We start from the raw sequence: 22,728 nt of genomic DNA on the forward strand, positions 1-22,728 counted from the left end.
GGTGTTCTACTTTTTTTTTTTTTTTCTTCAGCCCAGTGGCAGTGGATAAAATTGTCGATGGCCATAATTGCAGTTGATCATGAATGTAATTAGGTAGTTATCAGTTCAAATCACTTTAAACAGTGGAAGTAGTAGTAGTAGTTGTTCCCTAGGCAGTCTGGCCGAACAGCCCCGAGTCCCTTAGGAAGGCCATGGCTGAGACCGGGCTTTCCCATAGAGCTCTCAAAGAGTGTATGTTGTGTTGCTTGCGTTGGTGATTGTGTGCAATGCAGTCTTCCATAATGTGCTTAATAGTATGGGGTGCTGTGTTGCATCCTGGACAGGCATCAGCGACGGAGTCATCCAGCCTCTTCTGGTAGCTTAAGAGGGCTGGATGGTGCCCACATCTCACCCTGGCCAGGTGGACCCTGTCCTCACGAGGAAGATAGGATTCAGAAGGGTGGATGTCAGGAGGCCGTGCATGCAGCTGTGTGTTGTCTTTAAGTGACTGAATAGAGCGGCGAGTGATCTGGGTGTGGATATGCTTTTGGAAGCTGGTCTGAAGTGGGCGAGGGGGGAGAGATGACAGTATTTGTGTATGGTATCGTGTGCTGGGTATTGTTTTGATTTTCCTTGGTGTGGGTGGATGTGCTGCCATGTACTGCAGTGGTCGTTGTGGGTTTGTGGAGGCTGCAGCAAGAAACTGGGTGCCTCTCATGTCTAGGTGATCCTTGACTTTGAGGACTTGGGTTTCTTGATGTAGGTGGTCTGTGGGTGTAGTAGCTGTGCAGCCTGTGATTATATTTAGGGCCTTGTTCTGTATGGTCTGTAGAGTGTTGTAATGTGTTGTGGTGAGGTTAGAAGCCCAGGCAGGGGTTGCATAATTCATCACTGAAAGTATGTATTGTTTGTATACTGTGGTGGTGGTTTCTTTGTTGTGTCCGAATGTTGTATGGGCAAGTGACCTCAAGGCATTGAGTCTTGATGTTATTTTATTTTTAATGTTTGTCATGTGTTGTTTAAATGACATTGATGTATTGTATGTTACACCAAGGATTTTGTGTGTGTGTGTGTGTGTGTGTGTGTGTGTGTGTGTGGTAGGGGAGTGTTGTTTATGGTGAGGTGTGGGATGTGACTGTGTTATGCTGTCCAGTTTGTGGCAAGGGTCACTGTAGATTTGGCTGGGGCTATTTTGAGCCTGTTTGTGGTGAACCATTCGTGTAGTGTGTTGAGGCAAGGTTGAATGATGTGTGCAGTTGTGTTTGCGTTTTGGTGCGTACATGTAAGTGTTATATCATCTGCATAGGAAACTATGTGTATCTGTAGTGTGTGGGGTGTGGGTACGTAGTGCATGTATAGGTTAAAGAGTGTAGGGGACAAAACAGATCCTTGGGGGACACCGTTTGTGAAGTTTCTGATGTTAGAAGACTGACCGGCAAATGTTACCTGTGCACATCTGCCTGCTAAGTAGTTTGCCAGCCATCTTTTTGTGTTATTGTGCATGTTTGTGTTGAGTATTTTGTTTGTGAGGTTGTGGCGGGGGATGGCATCTAAAGCTTTGCTAATGTCTAGTGTAATTAGGAGTGTTCTGTGTGGTGGCCTAGCTTAATTCATGCCATCGAAAACTCTCTGTGTAAGGTCTGTAAGAAGAGTGTTTGTGGAGTGTAGTGGCCTAAAGCCATGTTGTGACTGGGCTAGGGAATGTGAGGTGTGACTAGTTGTAGTATCAGTCGTTCAGTGACTTTAGAGGGGGTGCAGAGGAGTGTGATGGGGCGATGTGAGGAGGGTAACGTGGAGTCTTTGTTGGGAGTGATGATATTGCCATGCTTCCAGATGTTGGGTATTATGTTGTGTGAGTAGCTGTAGTTTGATATGTTGATAAGTGCTTGTATGCCTTGTGGTCCTAGGCGTGTTAGGTGAATGTTGCTTATGTTGTCTGGTTCACGGGCAGATGAGTGCTTGAGGTTGTTAATGATGTGCTTCGTCTGGCTGTAAGTGAAAGGTGCGTAGTCTGGGTCTGTGGGGAACTGTCTCTTACGTCGGATGATACGTCGGTCTTCGGGATGGGGGTTTAGATGGCTGACTTGTGAAAAGTGATTGATGAGAGTGTTTGCTTGTTGTTTGTTTGAGGGTATGGTGTCTGTTGTTGTGATGGCAGCGTGTGATTGTGTGGTGTTGCTGTTGGAAAGTGTGATGCTGTTTACTTGTAGAGTTTGCTGATGTTTGTTTTGTGGTCAAGTGTTTGGAGGTAATTTTTCCAGTTTAGTGTTTGCTGTTCTGATACTTTATTGTTTATCTGAGTGTTGAGTTCTTGTATTTGTTGTACGATGGCTTGTGTATGGGGTGTTGGGGAGTGTCGCGGTGTGTCCCTTTGTCTGATGAGGCCTTGAATTTCTGGTGTGAAGTTGGGGTTGTGTCTCTTTCTGTTGCCTCTAGGGATGTGTCTTTTGTCTGCATTTTGTATAATTGTATTGAAAGTGTGCACAGCGGTGTTGATGTTTGTGATGGGTGTACTGTTTAGTGTTTCGAGATGTTGTTCTGTTTCAGTTACAAAGGCCTCCCAGTTGGCTGTCTTATAATTAGTGTATGTGTGTGTTTGTGGCGAGCTGGGGTGATTCTGGTTTTGGTAGTGATGATGATTGGGAGGTGACCAGAACCTAGGGTTTTGACCACTCTCCATGATGTAGTGGGGGCGAGGTTTGGGGAGCAGAAGGTGATGTCTGGAGATGATGGGAGGAAGAGGGCTTGGTGTGGGATATGGGTATGTTGGTCTAGATTGTTTAGTATGAAAAGGTGATCTGTCTGGGATTGTTGTATCAGCCCTCTGTCTGTGTCAGGGTTGTTGACATGCCAGGCCGACGACTTGGCGTTGAAATCACCACCCAGGATGATGCTGGGTATGTTAGTGGTGTGGTGTATCTGTGGAGAGTAATTGTGTGGTACTGTGGGGGACGATTGGGGGGGAATGTATGCGTTAGCGATTGTTATGTGTGATTTGTTGCAAGTGCGTATTTTAATAGATTGTATTTCTGTTGTGGTGTCATGTGGGGGGAGAAGTGACTGTGTGTGTGCTCTGGTATCTGCAAAGTTGATGGATTTGTGTACCAGGGTGATGAGTCCACCGTCACCGCCGTCGGCCAGGTCTTGTCGAATGGTGGTGAAGTTATGAAATGTCGGTATTTTCTGTGCTCTGTGTAGTTTTGTTTCTTGTAAGATGGCAGTGTGTATGTTCTGTTGTTTGATGAATTGTGTGAGTTCATGTTTTTTGGTGTTTATGCCATCTGTGTTTAACTGAAGGATGTTTATGTTATGTGTGCGATGTGTGTTGGCTGCTGCAGCACGGGGAGGAGGTGGTGTGGGTGGAGGGAAGGGGTAGGAGGAGGTTGTGATGGAGGTAAGGGTTGAGGTGGATTAGGATGGGTTGGAATGGGAGGCGTTGGGGGACTGGATGGTGTGAGAAGGGTCGGTGGGTTTGGCTGTGGAGGTGTGAAGGAAGTAGGATTAGGATTGGAAGGGGGGGTTGATTGGTGGGGGGAAGGAGCATAAGGAGCAGGTCCAGGTGTTTGTGTAATGTTTTCTGGATGCAAGTGTTGTGCAGGTGTAATGGGTCCAGTTCTTGCAGGAATTGCACTGAACTGAACCCTTTGTCTGTCGGCTCGGCGTGATAGGTTTTGAGCATGTTGGACATATGTACTTGTTGGTGGGTCCTGGATTGCTCTCAGTGTCACCGGCTAGAAGAAGTCGTCGAGAAATGACAGCCGGGGAGTCATTTCTCGGTGTAGAAAAAACGGTGTTGTTGTGTGTGTTGTGTTGGTAGATGTGGTACTTGCCCGGGCGACCGAAGCCACTCCCAGATACTCGAGCCCCGTGAGGGGCCGGGGGGGTTTGCGGTGGTTTGGCCCCCATGCTGTCCTCCTCTTCTCTTCGACAGCCTCTGGGGGGTAGACCCACGACGAAGACGCCACCGCTCCAGTGGAAGTATAGTACAGTACTATACCGTGATCACAACTTCTCATCAATACTATAAGTTACTTACGACAAAATTACAATGTGCTTGGATAGTCAGTACAGTCATTCAGCGTATTGTACTTTTCTCCATAGTCCCTCATCGAGATCCAGATCGCGTTGGTGGCATGTGGATTTTAGAGAATAACCTCTTACCCCAAAATATAAGTCTACAGTAGTGGACACCTATAGTGGTGGTCAGATTTTAATGCAGGTACAAATAGTAATCCAGGCTTGGATTACTGTCACTCCTCCTCATTGTCCCAAATCATCTCACCACCTTCATAGACGCATATTTATATGAAGGATAATTGCATATATTCCCGTTTGGCATGGCTTCATAGTATTATTCATAAGGGCGAGAGATACACTTTTAGAGTTATCAAGCTTATCAAATCAGTACATTGGATCTTATCTGGTTCTTGCCTTCGTGCTTACAGGACCCAGTTTCTTTAAATTCAGGTCGCACTCTGATAGTTTTTATTAGTTATCCGTTTATTGCCGGACGCCTTAACACAGTTCAGTCTTGGATGATGGAGGCATGGCATAAAAAAAGTTAACCCCTAGAGGACAAGACCTTAGGCTTTAGCCGGATTGACTTACCTGTCCATGCAATAAAAAACTGAAGGAGACTTAATCATATTCAGGATATTTAGGTTGGTACCACCAAGCATATCTCAAGCACACCAGTTCACTGCGGCACCAGACATTCATTTTTCTTCAACACCCTCAGCACAAGCGGTCTCTCCTTAGCTTAACTTAATATCTTCTCTCCCTTCTTTAGAGACTCATTTTTCTTCAGCACCCTCAGCACAAGGGGTCTCTCCTTAGCTTAACTTAATATCTTCTCTCTCTTCTTTCTCTGTACATCACAGCCGTTGCTCCCCTCTCTTTTTCACACGTTGCAGCACTCCCACACAAAGCTCCTCATAACCCGCTCTTATTTCTTTCCCTCTTGATTCTCTGCCTCTTATCATTGCTGTAGATTCTCTACTAAGATCGCCAGCACGACAGCATTGTCACGTAGATGAACATTTTTGCTACCAAGAGTCCATGGAAAATTTGTGAAACTGGATAATTATGGCACTCTCGACAGCAGTAATCGACATCCCTCCAGCAGGTTAAACCAAAGACCAGTAAGTGGTTCATTTACCCTAAGATGAAACAAGCTCCTAAAGAGAGTGAGGGCGAGAACAAGTTTACAGTGCGTTAATGGTGAAGTCAGTGGAAGGTGATAGATTTCTCTGGTTCATGGCTTTTGAAATGAAAGAGGGCGGTATTGACTATTGCTGTCCTCTGCACAGTAATGCGGTATTTTTTTTAATTATACGAGTATCTGTCTATCTATCTATATCTATATCTATTAATCTATCTATCTATCTGTCTATCTATCTATCTATCTATCTATCTATATATATATATATATACTGTATATAGATCGCAGCAGTGATGTAAAGAAGAGCAAGGTGGTGGTCGCTATGGAATATCCTGATGGCCTGGGCTACTTAAGGAAATATGCGACAAGAGCCGTTTACCTCCTTGAATCTAATGCCACTACTCCTTCCCGTAAGCCCGTCACCAGACCTTGTTGAAACCGCTGCACATATTTTATATGAGTTTTTTAAGGGTGATGTGCGGTACCCTTCTACTTAAAGTGAGGCATGTAGGGAGTTAGGGTGCCATATTTGATACTGTGATCTGTTGAGGCGGGGCATTGTCAGGTAAGTATCAACCTTAGACCGTATTTGTGTAGTCGCACCCATGCATAACTGGCGCCGCTGTACTGTTTATAAATCTCACCTGAGCCTATTTCTGCCACCATATATAGTCCATAGTGTGACAGAAGCCGTGAATGAGATGGAAATCTAACACCATTGTACTCAAGACTTCTTGTACTCAAGACTTCTTTTGTGATTTTTCCAGAAGTAGCTATATAAATATGCTCTTTTTCTCGTTGTTGGTGGCAGATCTTTGTGTATATCAGACCTAGCTATTAAAATGGGGACAGATGTGGATAGGGGATAACGTAACATTCGCATAATAAGACTTTAAATGACGTACACTGTGATTTCTTGTGACAGGTCAAGATATGCCAAGATCAAAGTATACCTCAGTTGGTGGCCAGTTTTTTATTTATTTATTTTATTTTTTTACCAGAATAAGGTGTAGCATAAATGTAATCGTGTGTTGAAATAGCATGTCAGGATATTGTTTAGCATTTTAAGCATGTCGTAATATGTTCTTGTTTATTATTATTATTTTTATTGTTAATGTTACCACCACCATCGCCGCCGCCGCCACCACCACCACCACCACCACTACCACCACCACCACCACCACCACCACTCTGCTTCTCGCAGTATTCATGTGGTATCCTAACTGCTTTCCGTATTCCTAGACTTACCTTTTCATTTTCTTTTATCTCTTCCTTCTCCCACAACTCCTCAAACATACTTTTATTTCCAACCCTCACCCTTTCCCATTCTTCCCACCACCTTTCCTTATTCCTCCCAGCCTTTCATTTCCTGGCCACCTGTTCATCCCTTTCCCTACCCTCACATCTCCCCGCTGAATTTTCCCTCCTTTACTTATTATTGTTTCCCATACCGTTTCACCCTTTCCCAAATTTTCTTCTCTCATAAACTCTTGGCTTCCTTGTGTCTCTCCTCCACTAACCTCTTCTCTCACACTCCCCATCAATCTTTGGCACCACTTCCTACTTTTCCATTCCTCTCATACTTCTTAACTTGTCCCTCATTCAGGAAAAAAAAAAAAAAAAAAAACTGAGTGGAAGCAGTGGAGAATCATTGAGAGAGCAGTGAATGGGACACAGAAAGGAAGGAGAGGAAACAGAGTAAAGCTAGTGGGAGACAAGGACAACAGGGGTTAGAAAATTAGTTGTTAGTGGGTGGGGCGAGGAATGAGATCAGAGAGGTAACGAAGGGAGTGGAAAGGTAACGAAGGGCGAGAGTAGTATACAGTAATGAAAGAAAAGTGGAAGAACTAATAAGTGTGTAATTGTTTCATACCTCTGGTCACTAACCTGCTTTTAAAGGTAGGGTTTCCCTTCATATGCTGCAGAATATACATGCAAGATTGAAACTGACCACACAACAATCAATATTCGTATATCCAGAGTTACAACGGAATCAAAGAGTTACAGATTTCAAGAGTTTCCGATAATGGTGTCACTTAGAGTCTACCATCACACGTTTAGATTTACATTGTTATCACTCAGTTCTTATGCTTCAGCCGTGTGCTTTAACTAAACAGTGTGTAGTGTATTAGCCTTAACAGAAGCCACACAACCAGACAGCCACTCATCACTTCTGTTTATCACACTTTCTTCGGGGAGCCAGTTGGGATTTCCCTCTGTAGCCTCCACCGACATCCAGTTCGCAGAAACTGATTCCTTTGCGTTTTGAATTAGTTGAAACTTTTTCCTATAAATGAAGGATGGTTGAAGTGGACCTCACTGCTGGTGACCACTACGCTGAACCACTCAGTCTTTTACAAAAACCTTTAAACCAGCAATAGTTTGAGTGTAATTTAAAATATTTTTTTGTAGGATGTGTTTTTCTTCTGGTTAATTTATGAGTGTATATCACATCCGAATAGTTGGAAATGGGTGTTGATGGACAAAGTTCAGATAATAATTTTTGGCACATATTTTTCATGGGCAAGATTGTCTTTGTTGAGGTGCCGTTGTAATTTATGCTGTGTGTGTGTGTGTGTGTGTGTGTGTGTGTGTGTGTGTGTGTGTGTGTGTGTGTGTGTGTGCTTTTTTTTCTTCTTTTAAGAGTGACGGCCAGTATTTTGATTGAGGATTTTTATGGCTGATACAGCAGTTGTTATTTTGAACCGCGATCACACTCGTACTTATAACAGAATTGATTGTTTAAGGTTTAGGGGACTGGGATTACCCCTACTTGAATAAAACAGCAAAGTGTTAGCATTATTATACCTAAGTAATCCAGTGCCTCCACAAGACTTTAAAGAACGAATACTCTTCGAGATATATGCACCTCCCCGTACACTGAAACTGTATGTGTATGAAAAGATCTCCTACCTAGAATGAAGCCAGCAGAACGTCTGTAACTAGCTAGACATCACCCAAAGAGTGTATATCTCCGCCAACTCCAACAAAATTTATGATTCATGTACTGATGTATTTTTCTACCAGACGAATAATTGTCGGTCTCGCATAGCTAGTTAATTCTACGATAGTCAGACCCTTGGCACGAAATGAGAGAGCACATACCTTCGCCAAGGCCAATTAATTTTTTTTTATTATTTTCAACATCCGGATTCCGATCTACTTCAAAATCAAATAAACTCTTCTTTGACCCACTGCCCTGCTTCCCACCAGATTTTATTTAAAGCCGATAACAGTCTTGTGCACCAACAGACAAACACCGGTGAATGCAACACCTCCTCCAGCTTCGTTGATGGAGGTAAGTATAGTGGTAACATTGGCGTCCACTGGAGGTCGAGGAAAACATTCCGACCTTCACATGCCGTGGGGCCCTAAATCTTCCACCTTGGGATGAACATGTTAACGTTGGCTTATCCTGATTAAATCTCCTAAGCTAAACTTCAGCCACCACTTAATGTGATGTTGAGTTCACTGTGCACTAAACTGTGGCTGTTACACTCGTGTGGTAAAGGATGTCCTTCTTTATAAGGAGTACATGGAGGAGGGCGGCTTAGATTGATGGGAGGGGGTGGCGATGAGTTGTGAAAGAAAGGCATGAAAAGGTTTTTGTAGCGGCCACCTGGGATGAAGTCTGGAGTTCGACGTCTGACAGGAGATAGACTGAGATAAGAGAAATGTTTACAGTGTATAATGGATGGTGTCAGTTGTAATATGGGCAAAGCACAAGTTACATTGCCTGGATGTAGATAGATAAAGAAATACATGAAGGCTATGCAATGTGGTCTGTTGGTGGTTTGGGCTGTAAAGCTGGCGTAACTCAGCTCTTTACACCCGCTAGAAACCCGCTGTACCAACCAGTGTTTGGTGTCCTATATCCCCCTGATGTCCCGCAAAACACTCCCTTTGCTTCCCATCGCTGTTGCCAACCGTCCTGTGGGTATGTCGGGGGTCAGGAGGTGCCCTAATAAAGACATATAAGTTGGTACAGAAAGGTCTGTAGGGAAAAGAGGAATAGCGAAGCCTGTACTAACTTATAGCCCTTGCAGGTGGCATTGTCCACTTTGCCACACCCCAAGAGGGACATGAACCCTCCCACCAGTGCAAACATCAGCTCCCCAACCTCACCTCAGTTGCAGGTACAGTGAAGGTGCTGTTTGTTTGTTTGTTTATCAGTATTACTGTGGATGGCTTATTTTATCCCATCCAGAGACGACAACCCGCCTTAGAAGAGCAGCATGCCAGTAAAATTCCTTGAGTCTGCAAGACTGGGTTTATACTAGCGTACATTTACTTATCATCATTGTAACTGCTCTCATTCACCACATAACATAACCCCCCCTATCGTCTCCCCAATTATCAGTTCTGAACACTTTGGGGTGAGATGGTATCGTGAAGCAGGAACGAGAGATGAAGAGCTATCGGTAAAGCTGGGGAGACTGAGGAACTAACCTTTTTTTATACCTCAAGCACAAGATACATATGAAGGGCTACTGGTAAGGCTTAGGTATAAGGGACTCAATTATTCAGATATTCAGTATCAGTGAGTACTTCGCTGCCATCAGTTAGCTCTTTATTAATAAATATTGAGTGACAATGACTTGAGCCAAAAGAAACGGAGAAGTAAAAGTACAATTAATACAAAGAAGATCTCAGTAAATTTTTGGACACTGTCGCTCCTCTCTCAGTGGTGTCACTAAGTGTTGGTGGTGTGATTGGTTACCGGAGATATCTGTGGTGTCATCAAGTGTTGATAGTGAAGTCAAATCATGGCAGAAAGTTTAGTTATGGGGATGTCTTTGTTGTCTCTGTGGTGGCGTTAAGTGTTGGTGGTGTGATTAAAGCGCCACAGAAAGATGTGGTTACCGGGGTCATCAAGCAACGATGAGATGTGCAGTGGTGGATGTAGCTCGGTCCTACAGCTGGTTAAAGTGTCTTCAATAAAGGCAGGAATGGAGAATGTTGCAATTATGACCCACTCCTCCGCATTGCCGCCACTGATATAAGACCCTCATGATTGGTGCCTGATGAAACTCAAGCACCTTCTCCATCTGTGCCCCATAAAGTGCCCTAGTATACTACAGGATTATGACCCTAAACTACTGCTATAAATTGAGAGAATGGGGCTTGTTTTCATTTCAGCCCTGGTCGTAAACCTTAATAATGCAAGTGTGAACATAATCTTCCAGTTAAATCAGAATAATTTGATCGAAAGTGCTGTTGCGAATAAGCTTATTGTTTCAGCATAAATTGGCATTTAGGGCCTGATGACGGCGTTGATGAGGCAGTAAAAGATAAATATGCTTTGGTGGTGGGGAGGAGGTCATAGGAGATGATGATGAGCTGTAGTATAAGCTGTGTGTGTGTGTGTGTGTGTGTGTGTGTGTGTGTGTGTGTGTGTGTGTGTGTGTGTGTGTGTGAAAGAGAGAGAGAGAGAGAGAGAGAGAGAGAGAGAGAGAGGCATGAAATGTTGCAATGTGGAGGGGAAGGAAACTACACTCTTTACACCTTAACCTGGTTTAGATTTTCGTCCATTTGCAGCCTGTTCAGGTAGGCCAGTGGTGGAAGAAACAGACAATACTACGGCTCTGCATCCATTCCATAGCAATTCTTCGCGAGTGAGAGGCCAGCTGAGTAGCAGAATAGCAATGCATACACTGAGAATAGCCATATATAGATGACTGGAAGTGGTGACTGGAAATTTGGGGTGGTAACTGGAAATTTGGGGTGGTAACTGGAAATTTGGGATGGTTGCTGGAATTTTGGGGTGTTGACTTCAATTTTGGGGTGTTGGTTGGAATTTGGGGGTGTTGGCTGGAAATTTAGGGTGTTGACTGGGAGTATGTGGTACTGGCTGGAAAGTTAGGGTGTTGGCCGGAAAATTGGAGCGTTGGCAGGACCTCTGGGGTGTTGGCTGGAAATTTTGGGATGTTGACAGGAAATTTGGGGTGTTGACAGGAAATTTGGGGTGTTGACAGGAAATTTGGGGTGTTGGCAGGAAATTTGGGGTGTTGGCAGGAAATTTGGGGTGTTGGCAGGAAATTTGGGGTGTTGGCTGGAAATTTGGGGTGTTGGCTGGAAATTTGGGGTGTTGGCTGGAAATTTGGCTTGATGAGAGGATATTTATTGCGTCTTCTGTGTGCCACACATTAAAAAAAAAAAATAATAAGTTATTTGGAATTTAGCGGGTGAGGGAGACATGTCTGGCATCAGTCGGCAACCGTCTTCATCAGTGTCACGGTATTCTTTCTTCCTTAGTGACGCCTGCTTTTCTATCCTTGTCTCATGCTTATACAACAGTTTTGTTAGTTACCAACCCTAAAACAAACAGCCATGAAAGGACTGATAAACTTGCTGCTGTTTACCTTCCTTTACACTCCATTGACACTGTCAGAATCGATTAAGAGTGGATGATACAATTTGCCTGGATGAATGACAGTTTGCCTGGATGAAAGATACAAGAGATGTAGATAAGAAAGGACATGGAAAAACAAGAAGCAGATTGAAAGCATGATGAGAAAAGGTAAAAATAGGAGATACTAGTTGAAGGGTTTGATGCAGGAGATGGAAACGTGGTCACAAAAGAGAAGGAAGAGGAAAAAATGAAGAGAAAGAGATGGAGAGTAAAACAGTCTACGAAGACAGACGAATGTTGCAAAGGTTAGACGAATGTTACAAAGGTTAATTGATCAGAGTGAGAGAGAGAGAGATCCAGTAAAACAAGGAAAATAAACGGAGAAAAGAGCTATTTACAGAAATAAAATGTGGCTGAGCGCTGAGAGAGACGTAACGATAGACAGACCAACCCCAAGAGATAAGCCGTGACCACCAAACACCCCGCACTTATAGTGTGTGATAAGGGAGGCGAGGTATATGGGGAGGAGGTACAAAATGGAGAAAGGGAGGGAGGGAAGGAGATGTTGGAGGAGGGGAGGAGAAACACGAGGGAGGGAGGGAGGAAGGTGTGGGAGGAGGGAAGGAGATAGACAGGGTAGGGAGGGAGGTGTGAAAGGTGGATAAGAGGTAGACAAGGGACGAATGGGAGGATGAAGGTGTGGGAGGAGGGGAGAAGGTAAACTAGGGAGGGAGGGAGGGGTGTGTGGAAGACGGGTAGGAGGTAAACAAGGAATGGAGAGAAGGAAGTGTGGGAAGCGGGGAAGAAGGATTAGGGAGGGAGAGAGGGAGGAAAGAGGGGTAAGCTATCAGCCACTTAAGCTGTTTCTACTGTTTTCTTTCCTTCACTCTCTTCCAGTCTTTATCTCTTTTTCTCCCCATCTTACCTCTTTCCTGCCTGACTACCGTAATGGGTGAACATTTATCATCCTCTCTGCAATTTTGGACCGAGGACCTATCTATTTGTGTTTTTATGATCATTCGTTTATTCTCATTTTTATTAACTTTTCATTTTTTTTATTTTTTACATTGTCACTTTTTGTCTTCTAGAATCAAGGACAGACAGACGAAGAGGTAGGGGTATTGCAGGAGACACAGAGAAACACACGCAGCAATAACACTGCCTCTGGCCTAACCATTATGATGTGTGTGTGTGTGTGAGAGAGAGAGAGAGAGAGAGAGAGAGAGAGGGAGGGAGGGAGGGAGAGAGAGCATCTTATTGCACAAAAGCCACAAAGTATATAAACTGATTTTGTAAGAACCAGGGTAAAACGAGATTCGCCAAAAATTACGAATTGTGTGTGTGTGTGTGTGTGTGTGTGTGTGTGTGTGTGTGTGTGTGTGTGTGTGTAAGTGGTATAGAGAAACTTGGTAGGATATAGCGATATTTCCATCAAAGGTGATTATATCTTCCTTTCTTCCAGCTCTACAGGACACACCAAATCATTTTTTAAAATCATATCATCATCATCATTGTCATCAGTAACTTCTTACTCATTTCGTTTTCTGTTGTAGGGAAAGCCACTTTAGTTCCCACACCCTTACCGGTAATTCCAGAGAAGTATCAGACAAAGCCACTTACATCCCCATAAATCAGAATTATAGTAACAAGTTTCCTGATACATTCTGCAAGCTTGAAGAGCATCTTCTTTACTCCCTCCCAGATTTCCTGTCAGTTCAGGTGTTATGACTGATACGTAAATGCCACCTTGTCCTTGACACCTCAGACTGATGCAGTGATCAGGTCCACGAGTTTATGTGAGTGGCGGCGGCACTATCGCCCTCGGGATCCTCTCACAACCGCCATTTACGACCCTTTCACACCTCTGAGAAAGCCCGGGTGTTTTACTGCCCCTCGGTGATATGTAAGACGGACACTCTTTTCCCTTTATCTCCAGGACCCCTCGTTGTTACCTGTTGGCCCCGGTGCCGCCCCTCCTCACCTCTCGGCCGCTCTCTTTGAACTGCCGCCCCCCATCAGTGACCTGCCTAACCTGACTCATTCCATTCGATAAGTCTATATCTGTGACCTGCCCCACCTAGTTGTTCCCTTTATCACATTCATACGAACACACAGGCAGAACCGTCTGCAAGAGAGTTGTTGGCCTTGCGGAGTTGTTTGATCGGGTAAGCATATGATGTTAAACATCTTACCTATATGCGTAATAGAATGACGCTCTCGTGCGCAGCGCCCGGATGATTAAGTGAAGATAAAAGCGTCCACACCAGATGTGTAATGTGTCCGGACGAGCAAGTTTACTGATGCTGTTATTGTATCCAAAGGAGGCGTGTCGTACCACTTGCCAGGTATTAATACACATTTTAAATAGATCAATCTCGTTTCACGGTGCTTTCAGTTTAGGTGCTTTGGACCCTCATAACAGTTTTTAAGCTTAGTTTGGGCATTTAAGATTATTTATGCAATATATTGGCGAATTTTGAGCAAAGCCACTTCAATAGCACCAGTAAATATTCCGTTGCGTATCCAACGATGTACAGTTGGGTCCATGAATTCGTGGTACATCCAAATCGGAGGGAGGATAGCATGTTGTTCCCTGTCTGGACGATGGCTCACTGCACCAAACCTCTTCATTAGCTCGATGAAGAACTGGGAACGAGGCTGCTGTGGAGACTCCACACAAGATACTCCAACATTATTAGTGTTAACGTGGAAATATTATTATTTGTGGACGTATACCCGAGATATAATGGCTAATGTTACGGCAAAACTAACTTCACGATACATTATATACATAGCAGTTCCAGTAACGGTGGACCGAAGAAATTACTGATTCTCTCTCTCTCTCTCTCTCTCTCTCTCTCTCTCTCTCTCGCTCAGGGAGGAGGTAAAGACGGAGTAGGGAAAGAAATGGAAAGGTAGGGAGAGAGGAGGGGGAGGAGTGGAAAGGCAGAGAAGATGGCAAAGGTAAAAAGTAGACCAAACCTAACAGCCGTGAACTGGAGAGGGGTTAATAAAGCTGACGATGACGATGCTATAGCCTAGTATGCAGAGACAATAATTTAACATACAGAGACTGGAAATGGTTGAGAAAGAAGAATGGTGGGCGATGGTAAAGACTTGTGTTGACAGGGTCGAGCGTGGAAGAAAATTAGAATCATTTGGGTATGAAACGATGACGAAATAACTGCCAGTGGATGAAAGTTCTGGAGATGAGAAGTGATGTGTGTGTGTGTGTGTGTGTGTGTGTGTGTGTGTGTGTGTGTGTGTGTCGTAGTAACGTACCGGTCCTTTCACTCACTATAATACTGTATCTCACAATACGTAATTACTCGTACTACCTTTGAACCATAATGACAGCCATTAAAATTCACCCTAAGAAAGCCATGCTTTTTCAGAGAAAATTTTTCCTGTGACAGAACCCTATCTCTTCATTTGTCCCTTGCCTTTTCCCTGCTTTATCTTCCCTACTCTCATCTCTCTCCTCTTTTTCCAACTTTTTTTCTCGTCATTTTCATATCAGTCAGTCTTCCTTTTTTGTTTCAACTTCCTTACCCCTCCTTACTATCTCACAGTGCATCGACATACCCAAGTCTTCCTCATTTGCATCCACATTCCTGCCTTCTAAATTATACTTCGGCTCTCTCTTTGTCGTACATCATCCTCAGTTCATCCCTCCATCTGGTCTCAGAAGATATCCATCAGTCTAGAGGGCAGCAGCTTTGGGATGCCTGACTCTCAATTACCTGCCTAAATTTTTAAGGTCGCTACCGGGACATTCTTTCTCGATAAGATCTGTTTGGGGAAGTTAAATTGGCTCTTCTATTTAGTCAGTCTTACGATCATACTAGGCAAAAACAAGGTAATGGGTTGTTAAAGGAGGTAGCGATAGGTGTAGGGTTATAGGGATGGTAAAAAACAAAGGGGGTCGCGGGTATGTGGTGAGGGAAAAGGAATGGAATGATGTGAATAGGTGGAAGGGATGTTAGGTAAGAAGTGCTGAAGAAGTACTGAAAGAGATGGAGAAAGGGAACCTAGGCGGGAGGGAAGGAGGAAGGGAGACGAAGAGTTGCAAAAATGTCCTCTTCAGTCACCATTCTGATGAACACATACGAGTAAGTCGTATTTCTTAGATGTCTTTCACACACACTCAACTTTAGACGAGACTGGCCTTGCTTCATGTCAGATATAATTAGGTGGTAATTTCTAAATGGCTGCAGTTCTATGTGTTAAACTGTAATGTAAAGAAATAGTTTTCAAGATGAATTGATAGTGTTTGATGTACTGTATTGGGAAGCACTATCAGGACCTTGCGTAAGTGGATTACTTTTGTCGTCAGTTAAATGATCCCTTAGACTGATAACGACTCGAATAATATTACTCTGCCACAAGTAAAATGCTCTCTCACTCTCTCTCTCTCTCTATATATATACCTAGGCTGCTTCCCCCAAGGAAAGGGAGGTAGCCGAGACAGGATGACTCACTCTCCATTTACTCATCCATTCAAACACATTCATTCGCAGCTGCAAATAAAACGTAGAGGCATAGCTTGTAGGCGCATTGGAAAATTAAACACAGAAATAGGCCCGTATTGTCGTCTCTTAAATAGGCTCCCTGTCACCTTTTCCTTAGCCATTTTAATTTTTGGATATTGCTGGTTAATATCCTTTTGTATGTTATATATGCTCTGTATGGCGATGTTAGAATAATTAATATGACACAGAAGAGGGCAGCCAGGTGTAATAAGCAAAGTAAATCGCTTAGGAAGGTGTGTTAGGGAGCTTCCTGACCTAACGACGCACGGGGAGGAAATACGCAACAGAAGAGTGGCTCACAGAGGCATATAGGACTCTGTTTCAAGTTGCAATACAGGCTTCGTAGCTCCTCTTTCTTAGTGATTTATTGTGTCTATTGCTTCTCAATATTGTCTTGTATATTATATCGCATATACATGGTTATAGGTTGCATCAATAACATTCTAGAGGATACTGAAGTGTACTCTGCAGAAGAAATCGCTGAGGAAAAAGTGTTACGAACTCTGTAGACGTGACTTGTTATATGACACATAGACGTACAGTTGCAGTCAGGAATATCGCTTCACTTTAGGTCGAAGAAGTACGAAACTCTTTGTACAGTATTCTGAAAAGTCTGTTGGGTTTCGAAGAGAACAGCACTACGTTTCAAATGTTATTGTTCACTGCCTCACTCTTTATCAACAGGCGGTGGCTCGATATTAGAGTCCGCAGTAGTACCTGAACGTACGACACAGCCACAATTATGACACAGCGGCGTAAAGTTGTGCCTGGGTGTAGGACACAGCCATAAGCCATAACTGGATGGGATATTAACCCCTGCAATACGGTGACGTCTTTTTCTTTCATGGTACCAGTAAACAGTATTTTGGAACTTAGGAAAGCTTTATAGTTGTGCAGTGTTAATTAAATCATTGTCTAATCCCTTCCTTTCGAAATATATCTTCATTTCGAAACAAAATGGTCTGTAATTAGAAAAAGATACGTCACCTCATGGAACGGGTTAGACGGAATTGAATATCATACGGTAGGCCTTTTGGTGTGCAGCTAATGAGTTCATAGAGTTAAGTCGTAGGTTGAACAGACGGATTTTACCCTCGGTCCCCCATGAAAAACTTATATATTTTAATCGCTACCACCAAACGATTTAAGTAGCCTATTTTAACCTACTGTAATAGCGAAAGAATGAACTAGTGCTATATTTAAGTTTTACAGTAAGTTCAAAAAATCTCTCCTGAGCTGAATAAGAGATGAATAAAATCGCCTGGACTTAGCGAGAATGAAATACATTTCTCAGGGCTGGAGGGGGTAATCTTGTCGTGGACGGTTTGGATATCAGTGGTTGGTGGTGTTAGAGGGAGACCGTAATATTGCAGGCCTTCCCATCCGTCTTATCTCTCCTCTTATCTTCCAACCCCACCCCCTCCAGAGGGAGAGAGAGAGAGAGAGAGAGAGAGAGAGAATTTTCGGTCATACGTGTTTCTTGCGTTCTCATGAATCGGACAGACAGAAACAGATGTATATACAACTAGAAAATTAATTAGAAAATGAGACAAAACAAAAATGTAAAATGGTAACCAAGACTTACATGCAGGTGCTGAGACGGAGTAACAGGCAGATAAATACAAGGTTCGACAGTTATGTGCCCAAGTAGAGATGGAGTGAGACAGTTGGAATGGACGAACAGACAGACAACGAGACAGAGCAACACGGATGGTGTTGTGGGAGATAAGGATGGAGAATAAATGCATCCCCTTTTTAACGTAACTATACAGAACTATAAAGGCAGTTTTAATAATACTCTGATTTCCCTACATCACTCGTTAACTCTTTCGGTACAAAGGAAATCTGAATGCAGTACAAAATTATCGATTCGATTTAAGGTTGACAGTGTAAAATTCATCATTCCACTGAAGTAATTACTGAAGGTGTTTCTGTCCACTTCACCCTGATGTTTCTTTCATACTGACTAAAGGCGTATGGCAGTATCAAGAAAAATTATAAAAATCGAGGTACTGAAAACGATAACAGTTATTGATTGTTTGTCTTTTCATCGTTTTTATCATGAAAAGTAGGGATATTGTCACTCCTGTCATTTGAATGTTCAAAGTTCGGAAGGGATAAGTTGCAGGAGGTACAGGAAATGAAACGAAAAAAATGGGGGGGGGGGGAGTAAGGGATGGAGGCAAGAGGGTGAGAGAGGAAGGCAAGGGAGTGAGGGAGGGAGACAAGGAGTGAGGGAGGGAGGCAAAGTAGAGAGGCAGGGAGGCAAGGGAAGTGACAGAGGAAGGGACTGAGGGAGGGAGGCAAGGGAAGTGAAAGAGGGAGTGAGGAAGGTAGGCAGGGAAATGAAGGGAGCTAGATGAATGAGGGAGGGAAGCAGGGAGTGAAGGAAAGAGGCAAGGGAGTGAGGGAGGGAGACAGGGAAGGAAATGAAGGAGGCAGGGGAGTAAGGAAGGGAGGAAGGAAACAGTGAGGGAGAAAGCTGGATTTAAGGAGACACTAGTAGGGGAAAAGTGTAGCAGTGGAGTGGGGTTGACAGGGTGGTGTTGAGGCTGACAGTGATACAAGCAGAGAATTGACAGGGTTTTGTGTGGGTGGGTGGGTGTGGGTGATTGTGTATGTATGGGTGTGTGTGTGAAGTGTGTGTGTGGGGGGGGGTGCGGAGTGTGTGTGTGTGTGTGTGTGTGTGTGTGTGTGTGTGTGTGTGTGTGTGTGTGTGTGTGTGTGTGTGCGCGCGCGCGCGTGTGTAGGAATGCCGTGGAGAAGTATATCAGTCAGGGTGGTGTGAGGTGGAGATTGGGCACCCTGACGGCGAAGAACAGGTTGATAAGGAGTCACTTCGTTTGTAGACACCCATTTCGTAATTAAAGCATCAGGCTATAAATAGATAGGTAGAAGTCTTTCTTTTTACGCAGTTACTTACATTCCCTGGTTTTCAGTAGGAGACTAAATGCCTCGAAATTACTGCAAAATAGAGCAACATAAATTTATTACTTATAAATTTTTAAAAGAATCTTGTTAATGAAATGCTTTTATCATTAGTAATTTCAGTGTCTTAAATCCGTTATTCTCAATGGTCCTTATATCTTTCATATAAAAACGTATTCTGTATTGCGGTTTTGTCTGTGAAATCAGAGGAAAATAGCCTGTCGTATAACCTAAGTGAATATTAGAGAGATTGTGAAAAGTAATTTTACTCACTCAGAAGAATGTGAAATAAAAACAGGAATTCAGTTCTATCCGTACATATTCCTTGCAGAATATAAAATAGGAAGTAGGAAGAAAGGAAAAAGGATTTAACAAACAATGGTAAATAAGAAACAAAAATATAAAAGGATCTTACAAACAATAGTAAATAAACAAAAATATAAAAGATTTAAGTGTCACCCTATCGATATCACCTGTCCACCACGACCCACCTTGTACGCCTGGTAATTGACAGGCAACATACTTATCAATCTATCCCGCCGACAACCACCTCCGGTGCATTATTTTAACACAGTGTACCCAGACTCCTCCAAATAATGTATACTGTTGTTGCCTTACTTTAGCGTAGTCTTCTTTGGTAGGGACGACTTTTGAAGGCCTTGCTTCCTTCTTTCTGCATGAAGCCCTTTGCCGCGAAGACGAGTCTTTCCATTTTATTCTAATTATTGGTAGGTGATTATGATAGAACTAAGAACCTTTAGGACTGAAGATCCCCTAATAGAAAAATCTGCATCATACCAATATCTGACGACTTTCCGTTCCACTGTGGTGGGGATACAGATTCACAGCTCTCTTCTTAGGAATGTCCTTTCAAAAAGATAAGATCAAAGATATATATTTTAGTAAGAGGTAGTTGGAGACACACTTAGAGTCAGCTTTTCACACCATTACTCACCCTGCCCTCTCCTGGCCCGTCCTTCAAACTCATATATGCCTTACCCTACCACGCCTTCTTAATGCGGCATCTCTGTTTTCACACTCCTAATTTGTACTCCCGCCCTGTCCTTCAGTCTCGTGTTTTCTGTTTCCCTCCCATCACTGTTGCCAGCCATGCCCTACCAGACCCTACTCAACCCTGCCACCCCTTCTTAATGCCACATCTCTCGCCCTTAAATCGCACCTCCTGCCCTGTCAACTTTCATTCATTATTCACACTACCCCACCGTTCCTTCCTACCCTGAAACTACTTTCGTCTTTTCTCATAATGCCCCACCCATGCTTCCCCACCTCTAACCCTTGTACCTTCCTTCTCATATTTCTCCACCCTGCTTCCCCACCCCTAACCCATATTCCTCCCTTCTCATATTGCCAGACTCATGCTTCGCCACTCCTATCCCATGTTCCATCCTTCTCATATTGCGCCGCTCTTCCTTCCCCACCCCTAATCCACGTCCCTCCCATCTCATATTGCCCCACCCTTGCTTCCCAACTCCTATCCTATGTTACTTCCTTCTCGTGCTGCCAAACACTTGCTCCCTCATCCCTAACCCATGTCTCTCACTTCTCATACTGCCCCACCCATGCTCCCCCACCCTTATCCCATATTCCTCCCTTCTTAGACTACCTCACTCTTGCTTCCGCAACCAAACCCATGTCCCTCCTGTCTCCTGTTACCCTACCCTTGCTTTTCCAGGCAGACCCACGCCTTTATTCCCGTCCTTTGCGTCCCAGCCATGTCTTTTGCTTTCCCCTTAATTCACTACCTCTGCTTCCTTACTCTCAGCCACTCTTCTCCTTCCTCTGTCAAACTGAATTCCTTCTTCGCCGTCTTTCACTCTTTTCATTTTGTCCCTCGACCTGTGTAAGTCTCCCAGTTTTATCAGTATTTTTTTTTTCTGTTGCTTGCCTCCTCCCTACTTCTCTCTCTCTCTCTCTCTCTCTCTCTCTCTCTCTCTCTCTCTCTCTCTCACACACACACACACACACACACACACACACACACACACACACACACACACACACACACACACACACACACACACACACACACACACACACACACACACACACACACACACACACACACACACACACACACACACACACACACATTCCCTTGGCCTCCTGTTCTAAGTTCCTCCCTTCCTTCCATTCTTCACTTTTCACATTCTTTCCATCACAGTCGCTTTCTCCCGCTTTAAGTTTGTTTGATCTTTCTGTTTTACCATTATCATTAATTTTTATATTACCCAACCCTGTCTACCTTTACTGCTGTGTCTCTCACTCCTACTCTACATCCTCCTCTTCTTCCTCCGTCTGTTCTTGCCTGCTTGCCTGGCTCCCAATATTCCTACCTGACATTTTTCCTTTTGATTATCTGTCTGCCTTGAAGTGGTGTTTTTTGCCTGACCATTCCTTAATTGCGTGTCCATTGATATACATAAGCACACACAGACCTACAGATGTGCGCATACATACGTTCACCCATAAACATACGTGCACATAGATCATACACAGGAACAACCAGACATCATACACAGATACCTGCAGACACAGACACACCTTAGCACACAAACATACTGAGCATGCATACGGTATATTGGCACTTAAAATATCACACACACACACACACACACACACACACACACACACACACACACACACACACACACACACACACACACACACACACACACAAAATACGTTGGGGGGACCTGAACTACTCTTAACCATCAGTGTTGGGAAAATTTAGTAACATCGTGTGTTGGTAACAACAGCAGTATAGTTAATATTTCCCACGTATGCAAAGGGATATTAGAGACTATTTTTTAATTCTCAGAGGTCAGACTGCTTCTCTTAACCTGAAGAAATTAATGTATTGGGTCCAGTATTAAAAATAGGAAAGATTTCGTACGTTTGGCAAGGGATATATATTTTCTGTGTTTAATTTTGTCACTAGTTTACTAATCCACATCACCTTCATCACCACTTTACACTTGCATTATCACTTGTCCAATTTATTCGTCTTCGCTCATCCCCCCTGCTTGAAAGTGTATGTAATAGTGGGTGGAGATTTGGAGATAGTGGGGGTGTTAATGGCAGGTTGTTGGAGGGTGGTTGTGGCGGCGGCGGTGGTGGTGATAGTGGTGGCAGGGAGGAGCATGTGCAAAGTAGAGGAAGGGGAAGGAGAAAGAAGGAAAGGAGAGGAAGGAGGAGGAGAGGCAGGAGGCAGGGGGATGAAAAGAAAAGGAGAGAGTCATGAAGAATGGAGACCAGGAGGGAGGCAGGGAGAAAGGAAAGGACTGGGAAGGACACAGGGAGAAAAGAAAGGAAGGCAGGAATGCAGGGAGAAAGGAGATGAAGGAGAGGGAGGCAAGAGCGAGGAGACTATAGGGAGGGAGGCGGGGAGAAAGTAAAGAAAAAGGAGGGAGACAGGGAGAAAGGAAAGGTAGGCGAGGGAGGCAGAGAGAAAGGAAAAGAAAGGCAGGGAGACAGAGAGAAAGGAAAAGAAAGGCAGGGAGACAGAAAGGAATGGAAAACGAGGGAGACAGAGAAAGGAGAGGAAAGGCAGAAAGGCAGGAAAGGGAGGGAGGCAAGAAGAAAGCAAAGGAAAGAGAGGGAGGGAGAAAGAAAGGAAGGGGGGGAAAAAAGAAGAAAGGAAAGGAATGGTAGGGCGGCAGGGAGAAAGGAAGGGAAAGAGAGGGTGAGAGGAAGGGAGAAAAAGGAAAGAGGAAGAAGGAAGAAAGGAAAGGGGGGGAGGCAGAGTGAAAAGAAAA

This window comes from Coenobita brevimanus, chromosome 93 (assembly GCF_032717465.1).
Source record: "Coenobita brevimanus isolate Jiangsu-jjx chromosome 93, ASM3271746v2, whole genome shotgun sequence".
Classification (NCBI taxonomy): domain Eukaryota; kingdom Metazoa; phylum Arthropoda; class Malacostraca; order Decapoda; family Coenobitidae; genus Coenobita; species Coenobita brevimanus.